This window comes from Mustela erminea, chromosome 5 (genome assembly GCF_009829155.1).
Source record: "Mustela erminea isolate mMusErm1 chromosome 5, mMusErm1.Pri, whole genome shotgun sequence".
Classification (NCBI taxonomy): domain Eukaryota; kingdom Metazoa; phylum Chordata; class Mammalia; order Carnivora; family Mustelidae; genus Mustela; species Mustela erminea.
Window position 1 is genome coordinate 138,633,439 of NC_045618.1, and position 24,446 is coordinate 138,657,884.

The 24,446-nt window shown below is 50.1% G+C and overlaps 1 long non-coding RNA gene across 1 annotated transcript in view; it reads left to right on the top strand.

The window, feature by feature from the left end:
* LOC116591857 overlaps positions 1-22,157 on the top strand; it is a 46,500-nt gene extending 24,343 nt beyond the window's left edge. The window contains exon 3 of the long non-coding RNA XR_004286182.1: positions 19,714-22,157. This is a non-coding gene — a long non-coding RNA (uncharacterized LOC116591857). The remainder of the gene's footprint in view (positions 1-19,713) is intronic.
* The last annotated feature ends 2,289 nt before the right edge of the window (positions 22,158-24,446 follow it).

Consider the following 24,446-nt stretch of genomic DNA (forward strand, 5'->3'; position numbering starts at 1 on the left):
CAAAAACCCTAGAAACACCAGTTCCAAAGGAAAAATGGCAACTACGTTAAGCTTTTTAACCACCCTCCCCTTTCAAAATGCAGCCATTTTCTTTTTAATGTTTGTTTATTTATTTTTAAAAGATTTTATGTATTTACTTAACAGAGAGAAAGAGACAGCGAGAGAGGGAACACAAGCAGGGGGAGGGGGAGAGGGAGAAGCCAGCTCCCTGCAGAGCAGGGAGCCCGATGCGGAGCTCGATCCCAGGAACCTGGGACCATGACCCGAGCCGAAGGCAGAAGCCCAATGCCTGAGCCACCCAGGCACCCCTCCTTTTAATTTTTAAATGATAGAACTAACGTATTCATAAGAGCAAGCAACGTAACCGTCAGACACATCCCAGAGATGTACTGGCTCCGATACCGTGGGGGTTTATTACTAACATGTAAATAGTCTTGGTGGGTGTCCCTGGTTGGGGGACGGCTGTGTTCCAGGCAGTGATGCAGGACTCGGCTTCCCCACGTGGGCTCCACCATGCTCCGGGTCCTCGTGGGCTCCACCATGCTCTGGGTCTTCTGACATCCTCGTCATCTGTTCTAGGCTGGAGGGAAGGCAGAGAGCGACTGGCCACTTGCCCACCTGGAGCATTTTGCTCACATTCCTCTGTGAAGACCTGAACAGCTGCACCTCACTGCAGGGCAGATGGGCAGTGTAGCCTGGCTGTGCCCCAGGTGAAGGCGGCATGTGGATTTGGTGGGACAGCTAGCAGTCTCTACCCAGGAGGGTGTCTGAAGCCATCCCGGGCAATCCGTCCCAGCCTCAGCCCGCCAGCCAGCGTTTAGGGTATGCCCATGGCATGCCAGCCCCTGGACCAAGTGCAGGGCTGCAGAAAGATGCACCTCCAGAGTGCAGCTGGAGAGGGTTAGGGGAGGTCAGAGAGTGTCACCGAGATGCTGCGTGCTCTGTGTGGTATCCGCTGAGAGCACCTGGCTTGGCATGTCTGCGAAGGAGGAAGAGTCCATCTATTCTTCTTTCCTTCCTTTTTTTTTTTTTTTTTGATTTTTATTTATGGGCACAAGCAGGCAGAGGGAGAAACAGACTCCCTGCTAAGCAGGGAGCCTGAGGCAGGGCTTGATCCCAGGACCCCATGATCATGACCTGAGCCAAAGGCAGACGCGTCACTGACTGACCCCTCCAGGCACCCAGAAGGGTTCTTTCTGTTGTTGGTCCCAGTGGCTCTAGTAGATGCCTGGCTTTCTGACCCCCCTCTCTCTCACAGAACTTTCTCAACTTAGGCTATTGGATAATGGGATGTAGGAGCAGGCAGCAAACCCAGAGATCGTCCGGTAATCTGTCCACTCCAGTCTAATGGAAAGATGGGGACAGAGACTCACGAGGGGAAGGGGCCGGCTGGGAGTCCCACAGCTGAGGCCTCTTTCCATGCCCCCCTGCAGGGACAGACCCGTGTTCTTCTCCTTTTCTCTAACTTCCTTTTTGACTAGTTTCGGATTTCCTGTCCACCTGTCTCCACTGCCCCGGCAGGGGGCAATGCTGGAGTTCCTTCTGAGTCCTGTGGTTGTCAGGGGGCATGCAGACCCTTCCTGAGACGGATGCTTCTCCCCTGCTCAGGGCCTTTCCAAAGGCTCTCCACAGCTCCCAGTAAAGACGTGGGCTTGTCCCTTGCAGGCAGGAGAGCCTCCAGAGCCTGGGGGGCTCTTAGGGGGGAGGCTGTTGTACTCACTGGCTGGCTCTGAGGCAGCGTTCCCCAAGAGGGACTCCTGAGTCCCTCAGGAGGGGGGGGCCGCATACAGGATTCAAGCAGACAGGTGCCAAACAGAAAAATGTGGAATAAACATTCACGTCAGTCCTAGCTCACTTACCCTCATCTTCTGCTCCTGAAAACTTTCTCCTTTGAACATTCCAACTTTCAGGGAGGAAACATATAACCACTTAAGAGCATTTAGAGCGTCCCGGGCTTCGGGAAGCCCCTCCGACCCCCCAGGATCTGAGACGGACACATTCACCGGGAGCCGTTATTTTTCTTTCATTTTTTCTCCTGTGCTCAGCTAACCTGTATGAAATCTTCCTGTAATACACCTGCTTAGGGCTGGGGGTGTGGAGGAGGCTGACGGGTTCAGACCTAGTTGCTGCTCTTGGCTGAGTCTCCGTCCCCATGTCCTCGCCGCCGCAGCAGTAGGAGTTGGTGTTTCTGGGGTTCTCTGAGCGGGCGGGTGGGGGCCACGTGGTCAGGAGCCCGGCAGCAGGGGGTTTGCCACTAGAAGGCAGATGGGTTTCTTGTTCGGGGCAGGGCACACACAGTTCCTACCTCGTTCACAGAGCTGTGCTGGGGAGTAAAGGAGCCGGCCAGGACAGGTGGCGGGCACAGGGACAAGGACACAGTAAGCATGTGGGCAGTTACCACGTGTGACAAGGTGGCTAAGGACCCCAGGCAGTGAGTGATTTGGAGGGTGAGTGCTGCTGGATTGCACGGCTGGCATTAACAGACAGTAGCAAAAGGGAGGGAAGCAGCTCGCCCTTAGAAAGAGTGAGACCACCAGGCCTGAACCCCGTTTTATGGACAGGCAAACAGAGGATCATGGAGGGAAAGCATGGCCTGTTTTTGTGTAGTTAGACAAGAATGCAGACATAGGCTTTATACATGCTTTGTGATTCCCTTTCTTACTTTCTTTTTGGCATTCTTTACCTGTCTTTAAAGAGCGTATTTTTCCCTTTTTATTTCAGTGATCACTTATTGATTCTCTCTTCTATTCCCTTGACATAACGTTTGAGATGGTGTGAGGTGATCCAAGAAATCACTCTAGAAGGCTTGTGCTTAGCGGACAAATAAGCACGCGCTGTTGTCTGGTTGGGCTGAGAACCTGCCTGCTGCCGGCGTGGACCAGAGCCTGCTTTGCGGGAGGTGGGGATCCAAGCAGCCCCCTGAGGTGCCCCGGCCGAAATCTGGGAAGTCTCGTGACAGGCCTGTCGCAGGACGGGCTGCGTGTTCTGCGAGGGGTCACATGGGAAGAGCAGGGCCAGGGGTTCTGCTCATGCATGCAGACCTCCTTCCTCAAGCATTCTCTGAGCATCTTCTGGGTACCAGGCCCCTGGGGGATGGCAGGAGAGACCAGGGAAGAGCCAGTGTGGTTGGATGGAGTCAGAAAAGGTAAATTAGGCAAGTGTAGAATTTAGGAGTTAATCTGATTGATTTGAGTTGACGCCCCCAGCTCCTGGCTGTGTCATTGTGAAAAAAATCACTTGCCCTCAGGGAACCACGGCTTCCTCTTCTGGAAAATGGGCAGTTACGTACTCCCTCAAAAACAGCTTACTGTCTCTACAACATGGCACTGGGTCTCCCGTGGAGGACAGGATTGCTATCACGTGACTTATCTTCAAATGGAGGAGGAATGGTGAAAAAATAATATAGCTTTGAGTTGTGACCAGCACTTTGATGAAAGTAAGGCATGTGGGCATGTAAGTAAGGCAGTAAGGCAAGTAGGGCATGTGGATGGAGTGAGAAGAGGGGGCCCTTTATCAACAGAGCGACCAGCAGAGCTTTCTGATGTGTGATGTCTGAGCAAAGCCTGATATGCCAGGAAAGAGCACCTCAGCACAAAAGCTGGAGCAACGTGTGTTATGATAGTGGAGAGAGCAAGTGCAAAGGCCCTGGGGTGACAGTGGAGACAGCAAGTGCAAAGGCCCTGGGGTGGTATTTTCCAAAAAGATAGAGGGTACCAGTCTCGTTGGTACGGGAAGGACTGGGAAGGGAAATAGGAACGTGGATAGGGAGGTGGCAGCTGAATCATGCATATTTTTTCAGAGACGACACCTTACAGCAAAATCCATTTAAAATGATTTTCCCCCCTGTTCGTTTTGGGCAAGCATTGGCTTGAAATTGTAACCCTGATTTTTCTCTGGATGTCAGTAGCAATTTCTTCAAAAATGCTGTCATTCGGATGGATGCAATTTCCAGCCTGGACACAAACAAACTTGGAGAGATCCATACGCAGAGATGAGATTTTGGGGTCTCAGGAGATGGGGAAGCCCACCCAGCTGTCCAGTTGAGATCCATACGCAGAGATGAGATTTTGGGGTCTCAGGAGATGGGGAAGCCCACCCAGCTCTCCAGTTGTGTTGAAAAAAAAAATCATTTTAAAATGCAGATGGTCCTGAGTCAGTGAAATGTTGATGGGTACAGCTCTCCAAAGAAAAATGTTCATGAAATACAAAATGTTGGTCCCTAGCTAACTGGCCGAGATGTTTGTTCAGCAAGAGACGGGGGCCGAGAAATCTCAATTACAGAAGCTGTTCCGAAACCCTGGGATCTCCCCAGGAGTGTTTAGAAATGGGGATACCACGCATACCGGGAAATCATGGGCTGGGCTTCCTGGAAGGACTTTCTGGCCACATCCCTTCCATATTCTAGTTGGACCTCTCACCATGGAGCTTGGGGAGAAGGAATAAAAATCGATGCCATCATGTTGCTAAGGAGCGACCCACCTTCCGTCACCCCTGTTCAGCTTCTGGTTCTGGTCTGAGCAAGATCTTCAAGTTAGATGTCCTTAAAAAGGATGATCCTTTCCCTTATGGGGACTTTGCAAATTAAAAAGGGGGCGGGGAAGCCTACATTTTCTTAGTAAATATGCTTCCTTTGCAACTGGGAGCCATACAGAGTGCAGGTGGAGAGAGGGAGAAACGTGCCGCAGGAACTATGAATGTCTCATGGGGTCCAGACCTCAATTATCGGGTACGTGTTACCATCCTACTTTGTAGACAAGGAATAGGCTTAGGGATGAAAGAAGAGAACGCTGGGGTCGCTTGCCAGAAAGCCATACACCAGTGTCCCTGGGGGCGTGGGCCTGGTCCAGATGTGCGGGTTTGTTCCAGCTCTCTTGCACCTGCCAGCTGTGGGGCCTGCCAGGGGACGTCCTTCCGTCCGCCTTGCTGGCCCCACTTTGCTCGTTTATAAATGTGATGACAGCACCATCCCCTCTTCATCTGCTGGGCAGATTCAAATGGCCTGTGCGTATGAAGTGCTCAGAGCACTGCCTGCTCCCGGGAAAGTGTCCGGGAGCCCAAAGGGTCCTCAGACCGCCTTCTCTGTGGCCCAGATCGCTCGCGGGCCACACCGGTCTTCCATGTGAGGGGCGACGAGACCCGAAACCCAGAGACCTTGCTTGTTTCTTGGGATCTGTGACTACTGGGAACACAGGTGCACGACCCCCTTCCCATGCACACATGCAGTGACATACAGGGACGTAATCACAGGCACAGCCAGCTCCATCCACAGCCCGGCTCACACAGGGCTCATGCTATTCCTCAGGGAGTCATGACCCCCATTCTACAAATGAGAATGTTCCTAATCTTCGTTGTTCCCCCAAAAGGGTCTGTCTGTTTGTTTATCTATCAGATTCTGCTGGAAGCACTTGCTTGCTTCTGCTTGAAGAAGAAAAGCGTTTCCTTCAGCATCTCCCACAAAGGAGCTCTTTCCGTCACAGTCCTGTTACCTCTTGTTAACAAGCCTAACTAAAACTCCATGGTTTGGGACAAAAGTCGTTATCCTCTCTCCTGGTCCTGGGGGCAGATGGGCCCATCTGGGCAGTTTGGACTTCAGACCGTCCTGCCCTGAAGTGGCTGGTGGCCAGCACAGGAGTGCCGAAGGCTCCCCTGGGGGGACATCTCTCTCTCCAGGCTCCCATCCGGGTGACCAGCTTGGGCTTCTTTGCAGCAGGTGGTCCCAGGGAGGTGGGACTTCTGATGTGCTGACTGGCTTCTTCCGGAGTGGAGCGCTCCAAGAGACAGGCCTTGACAGTTGCTAGCCTCTTCGGGCTGGATCCAGAACAGTCCCTGTATGTTGTCACTCGAGGGGAGGGGACTCCAATGTTTGCCTCTCGATGGTGGAGAGTGTCAGAAGATTTGTTGTCCTCTGATAATAACCGCAGCTGGGGAGGAGGGGTCTGGCAGGCTCTGTGGGGTCCGAATGTGTTTGACAGCTCCCTCCCATGCAATGTAGATTCCGCTAACTCTGTCAGAACAGATCTGGGGCCTTGTCTGACTTACCTGGAGACAGACCACCTTGGCTTCAGCTGGGACCTGCCTCTTTTGGAAGGTGGAAGAAAGTCCAGCACATAGATGGAGGCCAGTCAAGCAGTTGAGGTTTAGGGTAGGGGACAACATCCCCAAAGAGCTAAGGGGCAGAGGAGTGGGAGAGGTGAGGTGGACACAAGCAGGACTCGGGAAGGCTCAGCCTGAACCCCCAGCCTTGGGAGCAGAGCAGGCTTCTAGAGTAGAATATGTGTCCCTGGAGGGTAGGGAACAGGCATAAGAGTCAACAGCCCAGACCCAGGGCTGCCAAGCAGAGGGTAGGAACTCACAGAGCCTGTGCAGCCAGAGGCCTAGTCCTAGGAGGAAAGCCACAGATGTGTGCTGGCAAAGCCTGGGTATTAGCCCCAAAACACAGAATCTGAAACGACTCCCAGGACCCTTGAGACTCAGCTCCTGAAAGACGGTGGCCTCGGATCCGATTGCTTCTGAGAACCAGGGTGGGCAGTGTCTGCAGAAGGGTCTGGGAATTGGAGAACCCAAAGGGCCTAACTATAGACCCCTCTCCCTCAGGACGGCTGAGAACATTAGACAGAATGTTCCAGAAATTCCCTTCAGTTCTGGGGATCTCTGTAACCAAGGAGTGACCTGGAGCCTGTGACCTAAGGCCCTGGAAACTCTGGTTCAAATCTCGGACCCCTTCGCCTCTGTCTCCCGACCACCGCCACGATGGATTCACAATGAAGCAAATCCTAAGTAGGGCCTGGCAAAGGCCAGCTGGGTTGGCTTAAGTGTTTGTGAATTGACCCCTACCTCTCTTTTCTTAACAAACACAGTCACTTGAAAGTTGCAGAAACAGTTCAGGAAGTTCCCCTCACCCAGCTTATTTGCGGGTCCTCAGCATGCATGACCAGAGTGAGGTCAGCAAACACAGAGAGGGAGCCCCGTACAACCCTACGCCTTATTCACACGCCACTGCGTTTTCTACTCATGTCCTTTCCCATCAGGCCCCATATCGCTTTACCCGGGTCTCCTGGTTCCCTCCTGTCCGGAAGTCTTGCTTGTTCTTTCCTTGTCTTTCATGACCCCTGACACTGCTGGAAAGTTCTCACTAGTTATATTTTATAGACTGTCCCTCAGTTTGGGTCTGTCACACATTTCGTGCGGAGTGGGTTGAGGGCGTGCATTTTTGGCAAGAACTCCACAGAGGTGATGTTGTGCTCTGCTCACCCTGCCTGTCGGGGGGTCATGCTGTCCATGTCCCGTCACTGGTGATGTTGACCTTGTTCACCGTGAAATCTGCCAGACTTCTCCACCATAAAGCTTCCATCTTTCCTTGGTGAAATTCCTTACGGAATGTACTTTGAGACCATGCAAATCCTGTTTCTCCTTAAACTCCCCCCCAGTCATTTTAGCATCTGTTTGTGAATCTTGCCTCCAACAGTGATTGCTGTCAAGTTTGCCTGGTGGTGATTTTCTTATTTCCTGCTTTCCTTCTACATTTATTGCTTAGAATTATATGGGAAGAAAGAACTAGCCCTTCTCCCCCATTTATGTATTTATGATCATTTATTTTTGTCAATATAAACTCTTGGATATTTACTTTATTCTATGAATTACAAGCTGATTCAATGGCTATTTATTTTCTGGCTTAGATTATTCCCAGCTTGGCCTAATATAAGGAGCTCCTTCAGTTTTGTGCTTGTAGATTTGGCCAGCCCATGCCCCCTTGTCTTTTGGGGGGACACTTTCTTGCTTTCTCAAATCACAAGGTGTACCAGGCTCATCTTGTCTTTCCCCAGCCCCTCAGTCAGCTGCTTCTCCAAGGAGTCCTGGGTCCTATCACTGGGGTGTGGTGCATAGAAACCAAGGTCTGAGAGCTGGGTGTGCTCATTGCTTCTGGGGCATCGCGGCTCTCAGGCCCTTTCAGGGGACAGAGCTGGGTGTGTATTGACACATCATGTGTGTCTCTATGCCTGCCTCCTTGCATGTACATTGAACACCTCAAGTCTGCTCTGAGACTGTGAATTCCAGTATCAACAGCAGGAGCTCCATGTTAGACTTCTCCCCTGTCCACATTTGTAACTTCCTTGGCCAACGGAGAGGGACCAGCTCCTGATAGCTAAAACAAATTCACTTAATTCAAGTATGCCTGAGTTCCAAATGGCTAACACACACCCTTGGGAGAAACACTTGCTCTGTCAGTGACTGCATCTGTGTCCCATGTTTTATCTTTGGCCTTCCACCATTTGATCAGGCTACCGTTTCCAGAGTCTCTGAAGTGAGTACTTCTCTTTCCCACCCCCTCCTGTGTGGGCATGCCATATATTTGTAATGGTTTGGTCCATTTGTTGGTGTTTATCCTTGACTTTGGGTCTCCCTCACATTTGGTTGGTGATGATCATCTTGTGCGGAGTGCGGGGGGGATCTATGAAGGTCACATGAACATTGCAGTGCTTCTAAATCAGGTCTTAGAAGATCTCAGACACTCCGAAAATTGTCACTCCCTCTGTCCTTCCCGTCCCAGTCCCTGCCCCCTCGTTCCACCCCATATCACTCACCCCTGCTAGGGAGCCAGTCTGTTCTGCATCCGGTTGACTCTTGCTGGACACAAAGTGGGTTATATATTTTGTCACCCTTTCATGAATGTAGCGTACTATAAATATAAATACTCTTCACTCTTTGCTTTTTGAATGGAATGGTGTGTCCTGAAATTTTCTCCAAATCTGTTCATATCATGCCTGCCTTCTTTACAGCTACAGAGTGCTCCATTGTGTGGGACCAGAATTGATTCGGCTGCTCCCCTATGTCTAGGCACTGATGTTGCTTCCCGTGTTGTGGTGTTCACAGATGATGCTTCAGTGAATAAGCTTGCATGTGCATTGTTGTAGAGCTGGGGGTTGTGTTCATGGTAGAGTACAAGGAGTGGGGTTGCTATGTTGGTGGACTGACGCATATGTAGTTTTGTGAGGTGCTGTCCAGTTGCCTTCCAGTAAGTTTTTTGCTCAGCTGTTGGAAAATATTTGCCTCTTGTTGAAAGTCAACAATTTGTGTCCATCCTGAGTCAATTACAGGTGAGGACTAAGGGTGGGGGGGCAGGGATCATGTATTTCAGTGACACAGCTCCCTAGGTCCCAACAAGACCAAAATCTGGCTCTCCAGAGTCCCAGGCTCCTTTTCTCCTTCCTGCTGGTCCTGGGAATTGGGGGTGGAGTCTATTGGCAAGTGGAGCCCATGGCCAAGTGGGGGTATAGCAGATGGGTGTGACATTGCTAGTGAGGCTGGAGGACCAGACCACAGGCCAGAGCCTTATTTTCATTGGTTGGTTTCAGCAGCCTTACCACAGAGCTCCTTGGGGAAGACTAGGCTAATATAAGTCAGTTTTCCAGAAACTGAAAAATGTGTCCTCATCAGGGGAAATCCTGATTCATTTACTCTTAAGTGTTAGCATAGGGAGCTGTTTTCTTCAGTTTGTATCAGTGTTTAAACTTTTTTTTTACTCCACATGCAGTAAACTAAGCCTCCTTTCCATCAGACTTCAAGGTGAAGGAGAAAGAAGCAAGTCTGGCGAGGGTCCTTGTACCTTACCAGGTGGGTCCCCCCTCTCCTTGGTCACATGGACAAATGGAATCCAAGGAGGTTTACTGAGGCTCTTTCGCACATAAGAGCAGAGCGGGAAGGCAGATCCCACTCCGTCCAGGGCTCTGAGTGGGACACTGTGCTCCAGAGAAGGAAGAGGCCAGGAGCTGCTGGTGTGGGAGCTGTCCTTCTGACCTGGCCTCAGAGCTGATGACCCACCGTGCATCCCCGCCCCCACACTCACCAGCCCAGCCTCCCGGCCCTAGCTGACCCCTGCTTGGAGTGTCGGGAAAGAGGGCATACTCATTCGACACTGGTTCCCTCACTTCTTGTTCCTTTCTAGTGAGGTCCAACTGGGTGGGCTGGAGTGTTCCTGCCATGCACTCTACTGCCTCCCACAACTTTCCCCTCCCTTGACCTAGAAGCTGGGTTCCGCAGGCTCACTTGAGGCCCCTCTTTTCATTCATTCATTTACTACACTGAGCACTACTGGTATTCCAGGCACAGGGGCAGGGGAACGTGGAGAAGACTCAGACCCAGGCCTGCCCCTCCTGAGGAGATCACAGTTCTGTGGCGAAGGCTCTAGATAAAGAGATAGTTACAGAATCGGGCAGGAGGTGCTCAGATTCAGCCTGGGGCAGGCCTCCCAACATCAAGGAGGCGGGGTCCCTGGAGACGCTGCCAACAGAGCTGAGCCTGGAAAGATGAGCAGCAGTTGTCCAAGCCAAGAAGAGAGTGTGAGCAAAGGTCCTGTGGCAGAAGCTCAGTGGAGCTGGGGGCTGGTAGGGTGGTAGGACAGGGTGTGGGGAGCACGTAAGGGTGGGCAGGAGATGGGTCATGTCGGGTAGCAGAATCGACTGCTGAATTCAATCCTGACGCCGTTTTTGATGAATTCTTTATTTTATTCACTCCTCTGTCCCTGCTGCCTGCAACACTGCCTGGTGTCTTATGGGTGTTCAGTCATTATTTTGAGTCTCGATTCCTTATTTCTCAAACAGGAAGAGCACTTATTTTTGTCTGTGTCCCAATATTCTCTAATAGCACCTAAAGTATAAAGTAGGTGCTGGGTAAACACCTGGCGAGTGGCTGACTGACGGAATGGTCTGGGGCTTGGCCTACTGTGTGCTTAGTCATTAGCGGCCATGGGCACTAGAGTCACCTGTGGCTGGAGAAGCAGCCACAGGCCACAGTGTGATGGAGATCAGCCTCATGTGCCCGTGTAGATCCAGCAACCTCTTGGCAATTCATGACTTCTTAACAAGCACTCTACTTGTTAAGAAGAAGAATCATGAACTTCTGCTGAGCAAATTAAATGCTTTACCCATATCCTTTGTCTTTAGTGACTCATTGGGACTTGTGGGAGTAAATCCCGGTCCCCGGGAGCTGTCCTGGCTGATGTCCCCTTCATAGCCTTCAGGGGCAGCCAGGCCTTGTGGCCACCCAGGATGGGCATGGGGACATGTGGAGGAGTTTGTCCTCTCAAGACGAGCCCAGAGCCTGTCCAGGACCTCCCCCCGGGGCAGGACACCTGTTCCTTGGAGGGAACTTGCAGTGCATTTCCCGAGGCCCTGGAAGGCGAGGCGCTCCTCCCTGTGGAATGGTGGTTAGAGCTAGAGGTCCCCGAGCACCATGTTCCGTCAGGGAGAGGAGGTCACCAGCTCGCTCTTGTGCAGCCTGATGGAGCTCTTAGGAGCTAGATGGGTTTTTTAAATTCAGGACGAGGTATCTCGGGCACACTAAAGAGACTACATATGTACAGGTACCATTGAAGAAATAAGTACGAGGTGGGCATCACGGATGCATCTCGCCTACTGAATAAATTCCAAAGTCTTCTGTGTCGCTTGCAAGAGCCCCTTGCGGCCTCCTCTTCCACCCGCAGCCTCCGCGCTGCCCAGGCTCTCTGGGATCCTTCATCAACCCCGCTCGCCGCCTCCCTCCACACTTCTCCTTTCCCTTTGCACTTGCTCGCCTCCTGACTGCGCGCCCCTCCCCTGCCACCATCGCAGAGCGAGTCCCCCTAGACTTCCACATCTCAGCCACAACGCCGCCCGTCTTCCAGGGACAGTGCGGGACTCCTGCATTCTCTGAGGCCCCCAGTGGCCAGAGTGATGGGCCCGAGGGGTCCTGGAGGGCCAAAGACGTAGCATGGAGCTTGGGTGAGCACAAGGGCTTTGGGGATATTTGATGGACGCCCGGGCCTTGGGGTCCCGAGGGGTGCTTTAGGTGACCCCTGAGGTCTCTTCTCTGGGAAGACGTTCTTGCTGCATCCACTCGACTGGTCACCCAGGGTTTCTGAATTTCTAGGCAGGAGCTCATCCTCAGAAAGAGGATCAGAGTGATCTTTCTTATCCCAAATGTGGATGTGCCCTCGAGACGGAGAAACACTTGGAGTTGCAGCTCAGCCTGACCTGCTCCTGAAAAAGAACACAGTCGGCGAGCTGTGGGAGGAATTTGGACGGCGTGATTCCTTCCCTTGTCTTGCCTGTGTGGTACTTTTCAGCACAGATGTAGTCCCCAGACTGGCATTATTTTTGTCTAAGATTTATATTAGAGAGAGAGTATGAGCAGGAAGGCAGAGGAAGAGAGAATGTCAAGCCAACTCTCCTCTGAGCGAAGAACCCGACGCAGGACCTGACTTCACGACCTGAGATCACGACCTGAGCCGAAATCGAGTCAGATGCTTCACCCACTGAGCGCCTCCCACCCGCCCCCCCACAGAGTGGCATCATTTGGAAAAAGAAGAATTCTACTAGAATTCAGTGAAACCAAAGTCGACTCCTTTCTGCCTGAAGGTCTCTGCTCAGTCACGGAAAGGCTGTTGGAACCTTCTCCATGGCAAGGGCCCCTCTCTGGCTGGAATTCAGCGGGAGGTGACTGGCTAGTGCGCTGACATCGGGATGTGTTTTTGCTTGGGTCCTAGTCATTCCCATGGTTCTGGGGGTCCAGGCTGCTGCAAGGCTGTGCCATTTTAAAGTGGAACTGTCGGCAGGTGGAGTGAGCTGTCCCGACCGGACAAAGTCCCAGAGCCACGGGAGGTGTCCGGGAACCATGTAGTAGAGTGCTAAGTCCGGGGGGGATCTCAAAGGTCAAGTGAGGAAGCAAACAAGATACAACCGGGATGTGTCTTCTGTGCGAGTGGAAGTTCCTTGGGTGTAAGCGGCAGGTATCATAGGAACCGGGTTCTGACTGCCTTCAGTGAAACCATGCTCTTTTTTGCCGTAGAAGGTTGTAGATGGTCATTCATGGGATAGAAGGAACGAAGAACAGAATCTGAAAAAGGACAAGAGTCATGTTGCCCAGGTGGCGGCAGCTCACAGAGGCTCATTCTGGAGCTGCTACCACGATGACCCAGCATTTACAGCCCCTCCAGCCGCCCCCTCCACCCCCCCCCCCCACGAAGCACCTTCCCCCAGGTGGGGCTCCCTGAGTGTCTGATGAGCTTCACCTGGGTAGAGGTGTTGTTTCTAACAGAAGGGCATGGACTCCGGACAGCCCTGATGGTCAGCAACCGCAGCACCTGCTGGCCCTGACTGGCTGCAGCTACTGTCCAGGCTCCCCTCCACTGCCCTGCAGCCCTGACTCCCAACCCACACCCAGCCCTGTGTCCTCATGTAGCTTCTCTTCCAAGGCCCTGCGTCCCAAAGGGGAAAACTTTGCCTGCCCTTCAGCTGTGTTATCCAGAAGCAGCCCAGCAGAGGACTGGTTTGCTGGAAACCATGCTTGAAACTGAGCTGTCCATCCCTTTGGCAATGCTGGGGGGCGCTCTCTCTCTGCAGCGAGGGCGGCTGCCTTCATGGTTACAGAGCACACCGCTGCGTGGGGCACAGAGCATGGCACTCAGTGCCCCTGTCTTTAGGCTCCTGTGGTTATTAAGTCTTAATCTGTCTTCATCAGTATTGTTTTACTATGAATCAGTTATTCCATTGTCATGCTCCTGATTTCATTAATTGATTTATTAGTTGTTAGATAACAGAAGCATCTTTTTTATTTTTTGAAAAGAAAGGAGAGTTTTATTTATTTATTTTTTTTTTATTTCCAGCATAACAGTATTCATTATTTTTGCACCACACCCCGTGCTCCATGCAATCCGTGCCCTCTATAATACCCACCACCTGGTACCCCAACCTCCCACCCCCCGTCCCTTCAAAACCCTCAGATTGTTTTTCAGAGTCCATAGTCTCTCGTGGTTCACCTCCCCTTCCAATTTCCCCCAACTCCCTTCTCCACTCTAAGTCCCCATGTCCTCCATGCTATTTGTTATGCTCCACAAATAAGTGAAACCATATGATAATTGACTCTCTCTGCTTGACTTATTTCACTCAGCATAATCTCTTCCAGTCCCGTCCATGTTGCTACAAAAGTTGGGCATTCAGAAGCATCTTTTAAAGATATAAAGTATGCAGAACAAACTCCCGTGTAGCCACTGTCCTGCTTAAGAACTATTGCCAGTAGTTCTGGCGTTCTCTGAGCACCCCTTCCTGACCTGTCCACTGCCCCTCTCCATTCCCTAGGACGGGCTGTCCTGCCTTTGTGTTTATGATTGTCTCGCTTTTCCTAGTGATTTTATCACATTTGTATCTCTGGACAACATATTGTTAGATTTTCCATGTTTCTGAACTTCCTATAAAGGGAAACACCCTCTGTGTGGTCTTTGGCAGCACACTTTCTCATGCAGTGTTACATGAAGGATCCACGCATGCGTTTGAGACTTCTGCACTTTTTTATGTTATTTTTTGATAAATATTAAGTTTAATGTCATTGACTTTATTAACATTTTCCCTTACAGCTTGAGCCTTTTTGTCTTATTAAGATAACCTCTACCACAGCATCCTAAAGATAGTCACTTACATTGTCTTCTAAAAATTCTTCCGTTTTCCTTTTCACAGTTGTCTGTAATCCACCAGGAATGGAAGAACTATTAGTTCGAGTTTCCATTTCCCCCCCTTCTGGATACTTAGTTATTCCAGCACTGTTTACCCAAAGGCCCATTTCCTCCCACTGACTAGTACTGTCCATGCACATGAAGCTCTGTTTCTGTTCTTTAGCCTGTTTGTCTAAGATGTCATTACTAAGGCGGAGTCATAATTCTTGTGGCCTCTGGAGGCACATCCCCCCCCACCTTATTCTTCTTTAGTCCCTTTGTACTTTGATACACATTTTAGAATAAGCCCAGCAAATAGCAGGAAAAACCTTGAAGAAGCTGACAGGAACTGCAGCAAATCTGTAGATCAATCACACTGGGAAGAACTTGTGGTTTCAGAATATGGACTTTTATACTCCATGAAGATGGTATAGCTCCCCCCCCCCTTCTTTTTTTTTAAGATTTTGTTTTTAAGTGATGTCTATGCCCAGCACGGGGCTCGAACTCACACCTCTGAGATCAAGAGTTGCAGCCTCCACTGACTGAGCCAGCCAGGCGCCACAGTCTCCCTTTTTCTGTTGATCTAATTTTATGTCCATTAGTAAAGTTTCTGATATTCTTTATAAAGATTTTACACATTTTTTATTATATTTATTTCTAGATACTTTGTCTTTCAGATACTACCATAAATGCTAACCTTTTGAAATAGACTTTTGGCGGTCCCCTGGGTGGCTCAGTCCGTTGAACATCTAACACTTTATTTCAGCTCAGGTCATGATCTCAGGGTAGCGAGATCGAGACCCACCTCAGGTTCTACGCTGAACGGGGAGTCTGCTTGAGATTCTCCCCCTCTCCTTCTGACCCTCTCCCTGTGTGTGTGTGTGTGTGTGTGCACATGCACTCTGTCTCTCCCTTCTTTCTGTCTCTCTAGAACATAAAGAAATAAACAAATCTTTAAAAAAATGAAATAAAATAGACTTTTGAAATATCTTCACATTTTCATAAATAATTTTAAATAAATCTTCAATAAAATACAATCTGCAAACCACAAAATTCATTTGTTTAAAGTATATGACTCAGTGGTCTTAGTATTTGCAGAGTTATGGAACCATCACTGCAAATCTGTTTTGGAATATTTTTATCATCCCCAGAAGAAATGCCCTCCCCATCAGCAGTCACTCCCCATTTCCCTTGCACCCGGTCCCTGCAGGAAGGGTCCAGTGACCGAGGGAGGGAGGGAGCGTATACTGGAGTAGCAAGCTTCGTGTCACACATCGCCCAGCCCCAGCCTTTGCTTTCTGTCTTATTTCAGTTTTGTTTCCCCTCCCATCTCGAACACTCCTATAGCTTCCAAGCTCATCTCTCATTCTCTGTCCTCACACTCTGCCCAGACAACCTTTTCCAAGGAAAAGAATGTTCCAACCACTTCTCTCCTGGGAAGCCCTCCATAGCTCCCTTGGCAATCCAGCTACGCGGCTGACACGGTTCCTCCAGGGAACTGGAGGCTGATGAGTCAAGTGCTGTAGAAACAGGCTTTGGGGTGTAACTTCCTTGGGGTGGAGAGAGCCTCTCCCGGGCCCTTGGTCTGCTGCAGTCCTCAGAAAGTAAACACAGTCGACCTGATTATTCCCCGCACTTCCTCCTGAGTCAGAGCTATCTCGGGTTAAGTCAGGGAAGAGGCTAAATTAAGCCTTGAAACCAAGCTGCCTTGGTGACAGGCACTTTGTTTTGCTTGAGTGACTGTGATGATGGGTCTTTGGTTTTAAGGACAGCACTAATTGCGTCCCTTTAGACCAACCGTGGCGAACATTCCCTGCCCTGCAGAGACAGGGAGATGCCGGGTCCCTCCGCAGTACCCGCTCATTCATTCCACATGCTTCTCCCAGCCCCTGTCCCGTGCCGGGCCCCGAGCTGGGCGGCCGACGTCAGCAGCTTGCCCTCTCAGGGCTCGACATCTAGCTAAAGAGACTACAAGAAATGAGATCCACGACATCACTGGTACTTGGTTAGAGATCTGTCCAGAGCAGAGGAAGCTGTGGATCTGGAAGTACCTGTACTTTCTCGTGCCTTCCCACCAGAGGAAAAGAGGCGATCTTTCTAGCGTTCTCAAACAAGCCAGCCGATCCAACCCCTTTGAGCAACTGTTTAACGCTGTCCAGTAAATGTACACATGCACCCACTGTGGCTCAGCGATTCCCCTCCTGGGTGTAGGTAGCCAATAGGAAATTGCATGCTAGAAGCTTTATGTCCAAAGAATAAATTGCAGCAAAGATTGAACTCTGGTTAATATACGCATGCTGTAGTACATAAGGGGCGTGTAGTATTTGCAATTTACTTGGAAATACACCCAAGAAAGGAGATGGAAGCAAAGACACACGGATAGAGAGTCGGTAAAGCAAGTAGAGTAGCATGTTAATGGTGGAATATGGGTGCTCCCTGTAAATTTTTTTTTGTATGTTGAAAAATTTTATATAAAACATTAGGGAAAAATGCAAACGTAGATTTGCCAGCAGACACATGCAGGAATGTTCAGAGCAGCATAATGGCTCAAACTGGAAGCAATCCAAATGTCCACCAGCAATAGGTAGAGATCTAAATTGTGAGTCTCTTTGTATCATGGGATACTGTTCTCAGTAAGATTGAATGAGCCACAGGTCTACAACACAGATCCATTCAAGCAGGTGAATTTCACCCATGGAACACTGAGGGGGAAAAAAAAAAAAACGAGACTCAAAAGATAACATGCTGTATGATTCTATTTGTATAAAATTTACAAACACTCAAAACTAACCTCGGGTGTAGAAGTCAGGATAATGGTTTGGGGGGCAAAGGGTGGGAAGAAAGGAGAAAGGATAGTAAGTGCATTCGGGTGCCATGGGGGCCTCCTGGGGCACTGGAAGTTTCCGTTTCTTGATCTCGATGCTGGCTAAAGAGATGTGAATATTGATCAAGCTGTGCATTTAAGGTCTGTGCACTTTTCTCTGTGTGTACTATGCATCATTAAAAACTATACTAGGAGAAAGGAAACCAAGTAGAGCCACCTGGAAGCTTTGCTTAGCTGAGCTGCAGGGTTAGGATCCCACTCTGAGCCTGTCTAGCATACCAAAGCTGTGAACGAAATGAAACGTTACTTTAAGACATTCATTCATTCCTTTCTGCTTATATTCATGCTGCATTAATTCCCCGGCTTCCACTATGATTGTCTCTCCTTTACACAGACGTCTGCCTGCGTATGCTGTGTTCCAAATCTAGACTTGATCCACACATCCTGACCTAGCCCTTTCCGGGTTCAATGCCCAGAGGAAGGGGCGTGCAGACATTTCAGTTTGCAGCCATACCCCCCACTTTCCTGGATTTCTGTTTGTGATCTTTCCTGGATATTGGCCCCCAGATATCTGGACCCCTCTATTGGTCAGTTCTCCAGAGAAAACAGAAACAGTAAGAAAGATGATAGACTGATGATAGATAGGTACAGATAAAGAGATTTATTCCAAGGAATGGGCTCATGTCATTGTGGAGGCTGGCCGGTCTCAAGACCTGCAGGGTGAGTCAGCATCCCAGAGACTCAGGAGAGCCGATGGGTTTAGTTTCAATAGGAAGACAAGCAAGATCAAGACCCAAGAAGAACCAGAGTGATTCAATCTGAATTCAAAGGCAGGGGAAAGCTGATGTCCCAGCTCAAAGGCAGTCAGGCAAGAGAAATTCCTCCTACTCGGCCCTTTTGTTGTATTTAGGTCTTCAACTGATTAGATGAGGCCCACCCACTTTAGGAAGAGCCACCTGCTTTATTCAGTCTACTGATTGAAATGTTAATCTCATCTAGAAACACCCTCACAGAGACACCTAGAATAGTGTTTGACAAATGCAAGGGGACCCTGTGACCCAGTCAAGATGACACACAAAATGAACCATCACAACCGCAGAGCATGAAACACTTTCTGGCTCTGAGAAAGGAAGGGCAGAAGCCTCCAGCTGCCCACCAGTTCCCCTCGATGAACATGTTTATTATCTTAGAGAAAGAAAAAAAAAGGATGTTAGTGACTGCAAAATGTGTCATGCAAACAAGTCTGAAACCTACAAATATGGTTCAAAAGGTAATGATAATAATGAACACCCGAGACCTCCCCACCCATTGTAACAGATGGAAACGGCCAGTGCGTTGAAGGCTCTCAGTGCTTCCTCCAAATGGCCTCCCACTGTCCTTGCCTGTGAGACACCTATCTCCTGAATTTGATCATTAATCATTCCCCTGCTTTCTGTAAAAACCAAATATATGTCTATAAATAGTACGTTATTTGGTTTTGCCCGTTTTAAGCCTTTGTGCATTGACACTTGCTGTATAAAGTCATCTGCATCGCACCTTCCATTCTCCATTATGTGTTGGGGTTTTAGCCACGTCATCACTTGTACCCTCAGCTCATTCATTTCACTGCTGCATAATATTCCATTCTGTCTAGCCATGTCTCATGTCCGGACCACCATGTGTCCATCTGTTTTATACTTGGTGCATGTTTGGGTAGTTTCTGGTCCTCTGCTATCACAAAGCTTGTAGGCTTGTCCCATCCACATCCCCAGATACAGGAATTTCCCTAGGGTCTACACCTGGGGGAACCGGTGGCCTGCCTAATTGTGCAATATGTCTCTTTGTTTTCTAGATAATCCCAAGGAACTTTCCAGAAGGGCTATACCAGTTTATACTCCTGCTAGAGACTATGCAAATTTCTTACGGGGGTCTTCTCATCCCTTCTGGTCCCAGGATATCACCTTCCCCAGGTCCCAGCCACCCTGCCCACACTGCCACCAGTGTTCCCATAATGTGTCCTGTATATTGTGCCTTCTTTGTACAGATGCAGGGCAGTGCATACCTGGGTGGGATCTCATACATGAATGTGTGGAAAATTCCTGCCTGCCTGACCGCTATTCAGTGGCCTCTGTTTCTGCTTCAAGGAACAGGGAGAGAACAGGGTCAGAAGAGTAGGTGGCCCCTGGCAGCCCCCACCCCCAGGGTGATCTCTTCCTGCCAGTGTCAGGACAGTTAAGCCGTCCTTGAAATTGACAGGCCGCGTGCTCTGCTCTTTCTCTGCGGCCCAGAGCCGTGTGTCCCAAGATTGGATCCACAGGGGATTTTTCCGCTCCCAGGCACACTCTAGTGCCCAGGCATGGAATCACCCGCTGCGCCGGGTCTCCCTGCTACGGAGAGGAGGTCTCCCTGCTAACTGATCGTCTCTTGTGCTGCCTCTTTCCCATTACAGGTTAGCCTGGGGCGGAAGATAAAGACATTTGCCACCAAGATGGTAATCACGAGTGGAAATGAGGAGGACAGAGAAGGCCAGGAGAGAGAGAATAAGGAAGAGAGTATCTTGGCGATGCTGGGGATTATCGGGACCATTCTGAACCTGATTGTCATCATATTTGTATACATCTACACCACTCTGTGAATGGCCCGGAGGGTGCTTGGAGCCCACGGGGGTGGCCGGAAGACGGGAGCCCTGCGTGTCAACACAGCCATGATCAGACGCTGTGCAAACAAGCGGGCTTGACCTACACACGCTGCTGGAACAAATGCACCTTCGAACTTTATAAAAGGGTCACACAAACCAAGCCTGCCGCCAGGAGCAGACACTAAAGCACAATGAATCCAACAAGACTCATTCACACAACAAGGAACTCAGCGTCTTTGGCCCAGGGCCCACGAGACCGCTCGGAAGACCAGCCTTTGACGCCGTCGGTGAGCAGATGGGGGCAGAAATCCACGGTCCCAGATCTCTGATGGCTCTCACGCCTCGGGCAAGGGCAACAGGGCAGTGTGGCTCGGGGGTGCATCACCCGGGACATGCGCTCGGCCTCCACTCCACGGACCGTTCGGAACAAAACCCTTTGACACACATCCCACCCATCAAAAGTGTCTAACTATTTGATACTGGGGAGATAACTTATTTTTCTTTTTTCATTGGCTTGACGTGTGTATCTGTTCATATCAAGGTTTATAAATATATATTTTTAATAAATGTGCTCTATTTTTTAGCATGAACCAAATATTTGGAGAGGCGCTCCTGGAGTCCTAGAGCCTTCTTTGGTTTTATCTGCTTTGCCCCGTAGACTCGCAGGTGTTCTGTGGTATTGCCATTCTTGTCCTGCTTTGAACATCTTCAGTCTTTTACCTTCTTTCTCTCTCTCTCCTTTTCTCCCTCTCTCTCTCTCCCCCCCACTTTTTGGTCTGGAGGGCATTTCCCATAATACCAGCCATGGTCCTGGTCAATGCATGTTTTCAGATTGTCCGTTGAGCGGCTTTTTGTTGTTATAGGGGAGATCTAAAACGATCGTGGGCATGGGGTCCTTTGTTGCACCGTATCCTTATTGAGAATTTTGCATGAACAAGGGCTGAGTGATAGATCAGCTTCTGAGAGATGTAAAAAGGACTGTCATGGAAGGAGAGAGGGCAGCAGTATCCACAGATCATCTCTAGGATGGAACATTCAGCTTCCTCCTGGCAGCATTATTATTTCATGCTTGTTACCATTTGTCGATCAGATTTTTATCTTAATGGCCACATGCCGTGAAAGATAGGGGAGACGGAGGGGGTAGAGGCCAGCGTGAGTGCATAATCCCTTCCTTAGTGAACTGCCTGGGACCATAATCAAAGTAGTTGGGATGTAAAGGGCATGTGGAATCAGTCCCCGCAGGAGAGATCTGGGTGTTTCAGGCTGCAGAGATACCCCTGTGACAGGTGACCTTTTAAGGGCACAAGAATGGGACAGAATGATCACCCCCAAAAGATTGCTGTGCTTCCTTAAAGCTCCTGGTTTACACCCCCGCAAAGCCACTTCCTCCCTGGTAGGGTTGGGTGAATATATATGAATTTGCCCTGTTCTCCCAGCTCCCTGAGACGGGTCTTTGCCTGGCTGTGACAAAGAGGGTCACAGTTCCTTTTGCCAGTGCCAGACTTGCTCATGGACGAAAGAAGCAGCAACTTGCCTTGTTGGGTTCAAATGACGCGCGGCAGGTCTCTACCGCCAGATCTCTCCCTCCCCTTGTTGTGGTATCTGAAATTCCACCATTAGAGAGTCATTTCTTGTGCTCTTCTAAGGGACCAGGTTCTTTTATAAAGCAGATGCCCTTGAGCACCTGGCTCTGACATTATTCATCTGGTGTCTTCTCTTCCCTACCGGAAGCAAGTAGACATGCATTTAGGGCACACGGTGTGCCAGACACAGTGCCGGACACTTTATATTCCTTAGGTCATTGAATTCCCCCTGTATCCCTGTGAGATGGGGAGGTCTTTTCCCAGCATCGTGGAAGAAAGGCGGGCTCAGAGAGATCATGTGGCTGAAACGCCTCCTCCCGATCTGATCGTTTCCTTAGCCCAGCCAGGACTGGGCTTCTGGAGAGAGAGGAAATGCTCAGGAGGGGAAGGCGCTGGAAAGAGCCCTTGGGGTCAGGTCACAGACCTGATAGCTTTGCTAAGGGCCAGCTCTGCACACCTCCCCACCCCCTCCTCCATAAAAATAAATAAGCCTTGGGAACTCCTTGGACACTGACAGAATATCATACAAATAAGGACGAGGGACGAGAGGAGGCTGGTTAGAAATAAAACGGGATGTCGGGCGGGGGGGAGTTATCTACCAGGTTCTTTGTGATTCTAGAAAGACTGTATGAAAATTCTGAACAGTGAACAGAGTAAACAATAAAGGTGCAATGGATTAAAAACAAATCAATGTCTTCTCTTCTTTAACATCAGGGTGTTTTTTTTTTTTTAAATATGGAACGCTTCACGAATTTGCGTGTCATCCTTGCGCAGGGACCATCAGGGTGTTTTTAAACTTCTCTCTCATTCCTTCCTCTGTACTTTTATTATATTCAAAAAACACACTAAAGAAAACCCAGAGTGTAACGCTTTTCAACAGAGACTGTTTGGGCCCTAGAAGCCACAATGCTTTTTCAAGTATACTAGTTCAAAATTTATTGAGGGAAAAACTTCCTTTCCAACTCTCTGAGCCGCCTCCCGATGGTTCTTCTAGCCTGGAATCTGGAGCCTGGAAAGAAAGCTGCCCGGTCAGTGCATGCTGGACGCAGGAGCGGCAGTCTCCTGGGTATCTGGCATGCATGGTCTGATCCCCACTCTCACTTAGCAGAACCCAAGAACGCACGTGGCACACACTCACAGCTCCCCTGACAATCTGGAGGAGTCTTCTGAGAACAGTGAAGGGAGATGCTGCCTTCAGCCCTGGGTCCTCAGAGTCTTATTAAGTGTAGGGAGCCCAGCCTCGGGGAACGTAGCAATAATCCCGACCACAGAGGGCCTGTGCCCTCCCCAGCACTTTGCACCCACTCTGCAGGACCCTCCCAACCACCACCCTGGCCATGAGATGTGTCTGCTTATTCCAGTTTGACAAGCTAAGAAGGCGGTTGGATCATTCCAAGTTTGCAGGGTGAGGAACCAGCAGAATAGACCTTCTGATTCCGGATTCCGTGCGCTGTCAGCAGCTTGTGTGGCCCAGGCTATGGGGGGTCAGCTCCGCGGGCATCCGGCAGATGCTGGCTCAGAGCACACTGCTTCCCACCACTCCTGGCGCTCCCTGATCTCCATGCAGCTGGCCCGGGCAGCACGGCTGAATAGACACCTCTCACTTCGGCCCCAGGGGAGAAACTCAGAAAGCCCAGTCCAGGAAGCAGAGGTTTGGGGCTGCAGAGTGCTCGCCTGTGGTCCGAACCGCATTTGGGGCTCCTACGCGTGGGCATCCCACCCCAACTCTAGGACCCCTGGTGTTCCTCACCTGGAAACCGGGGAGATAATGGCCCCCAAATTCCATCAGGTGGATACATCTACTGCATTCAACTGAGGCAGAAAGTGGGACCAGCAAGGTGAGTTACTTGTCAGGGGCCCAAGGACTGTGAATTCATGCAGCAAGGTGCCGGGCCGAAGTCCTGGGGACCGCTGCCTTCCCCCGTGCAGCCCAAGTATGAGATGGAGGCCCCCAAAGAGCGAGCCCCGAGGAGCCTGAGGTCCACTGGAGGGAACAGGATGCCTCAAAGACCTTCAGGTTCAATGTGAATGACCCAGACCCTGCGAAGCCGAGGAGGGGCTTGGGGTCCCACTGACTCTACCAGATAGGGGAGGGACAGGACCAAGAGACGCTTTCCCTAAGACTTTTTTTCCCTTTTTTTTTTTTTTTTTTTTTAAAACTCATAAAGCCAACTGACACCTAGGCGGGAGCAAGTCCCCAAGTCACATAGCTCAGGAGTCCAGAGACGTCAAGGGAAGTCTGGGGAAATTTTATAAAGACTTTTTTCTTTTTATTTATTTATTTTTAATTTTATCTATTTATTTGACGCAGAGGGAGAGAGAGAGTGAGAGAGGGAAACAGGCAAGGGGAGTGAGAGAGGGAGAAGCAGACTTCCCGCAGAACGGGGAGCCGGATGCGAGGCTCAATCCCAGGACCCTGGGATCATGACCTGAGCTGAAGGCAGATGCTTAATGGCTGAGCCACCCAGGTGATCTGAGACTTTTTCTTTTAAAAAGAGCTTCCTGAATTTTAGTTTTGGACTAGAGGGTATTATGCTGAGCAAAATAAGTCAACCAGAGAAAGACAACTATCTTATGGTTTCACTTTTTTTTTTTTTTTAAAGATTTTATTTATTTGACAGAGAGCACAAGTGGAGAGACAGGCAGAGAAAGAGGGGGAAGCAGGCTCCCCGCTGAGCAGAGAGCCCGATGCGGGACTCGATCCCAGGACCCTGAGATCATGACCTGAGCTGAAGGCAGAGGCTTAACCCATGAGCCACCCAGGTGCCCCTTATGGTTTCATTTCTATGTGGAGCATCAGAAACAATATAGAGGATCCTAGGGGAGGGGCGGGGAACTGAAGGGGAAGTCATCAGGGAGGGAGACAAACCAGGAGAGACTCTTAATTACAGGAAACAAACTGAGGGTTGCTGGAGGGGAGGTGAGTAGGGGAGTGGGGTAACTGGGTGATGGGCAGGGGAC